General features: G+C 36.3%; 1 long non-coding RNA gene across 1 annotated transcript; it reads left to right on the plus strand.

Annotated features, from left to right (window-relative positions):
• The first annotated feature begins 232 nt into the window (after positions 1 to 232).
• Positions 233 to 930, plus strand: LOC136814048 (uncharacterized). Its single transcript, XR_010847593.1, has 3 exons — positions 233 to 300; positions 555 to 690; positions 804 to 930. It is a non-coding gene; the product is annotated as an uncharacterized lncRNA (long non-coding RNA).
• Positions 931 to 1,333: the final 403 nt, after the last annotated feature.

Below are 1,333 nucleotides of genomic sequence, written 5' to 3' on the forward strand. Positions count from 1 at the left end.
CCTGGGTAAGCGAGCCTCGCGAAGCTGTTGCACTTTTCCTTGCCTTACGTAAGGTTATCGAGACCACTGTAAACAAAAATAAAGAAGAAACAAAATGGCGACTGTAGAAATACACTAAACAGTTAGCATTTTTCCCAACTTGATTGATGACGATGATTCAACACAACATCAGATTGTGTCGTTAGAAGAAGAAGAAGAAGATGTAATTATAAACTTCCTGGGAAGAGCCAAAAATCTCCATTTCGGTCCGAGATGGAACCATTTTAGAAACAAAAACTATTTTGAAAGCACAATACTACGGTAGGTGAATTTTTTTGCACCCTTGGTCTTTGAGTTGAAGTGCACCTGCGTATTATCTTTAACTTTCTTTTGACAATCAAAGAAACAACAACATCAGAACTAAAAAAGATGGAAGGCAAAAAGTTTGATTAGCTGCAGGAATCTTTTTGGTATTGTTTTGTCTCTTTTTGTTAGTTACATTTTCTGAATAGTTGAAGGTCCAAACATTGAACAATGGACAAATAGAGTGAATTAAAAAATAATTTTGCATTCAGTTATGATCCTGAAGTCTTCAGACGACATTTTCGCTTCACAGAGACTAACACCAAGACGATAACACGGAAACTTCTAAAAGTTGGGGCATTCACAGTTAAAGGTTCTGGTCGAGAGATTATTCCCCCACATAAGCAGGTAGCTAATGGAAATCTGTATAATTTTTTTTTTAATTCTTAGTTGTGACTGGTGGCACGCTTTCACCTTCGTAATACAGTATCGAGCAAAATGTATCTTTCTTAATTCTTTAGGTCTTGATTTATCTCTGGTTTATGGCCACCACAGAGACCCATCGGTCAATTTCGGACAGATTTGATTGTACAGAGTCAAGTGTTGGTCGAATTGTGTGGAAACTTTCACGAACTTTCACTTGGCTTGCTGTTGGTTTCCTGTGGGGAAAAAACGCAGAGCTACGTTAACTGGTATCAATTTGTTAAAATTTGTGTAAAAAAATAAGTGGGAGCACTGGTAACTTAGTAGTGGGTTCTTTTTAAATCCTGTTCTTCAAAAGATTTTCATCCTCTGCATCATTAATGTATAAAAGGTCGGTGTGTTATCATTATCCATTACAAAACTTGCCTAAACAGGAAAATTTTTCTATCTATCATCAGGGTTCAAAGAAAAGAAAATGGACGGATGTATTGCGGCAATCAATGGGTCACATATACCCATAAAGAAGCCACACGACAGTGGCAAAAAATACATTAATCGAAAGAAATTTGCACCTTTGATTTTGCAAGGTATACACTTTTTATCATAATAGATACATCATTCTTGCTCA

This window comes from Clytia hemisphaerica, unplaced genomic scaffold (assembly GCF_902728285.1).
Source record: "Clytia hemisphaerica strain Z4C2 unplaced genomic scaffold, Clytia hemisphaerica genome assembly, whole genome shotgun sequence".
Taxonomy (NCBI): Eukaryota; Metazoa; Cnidaria; class Hydrozoa; order Leptothecata; family Clytiidae; genus Clytia; species Clytia hemisphaerica.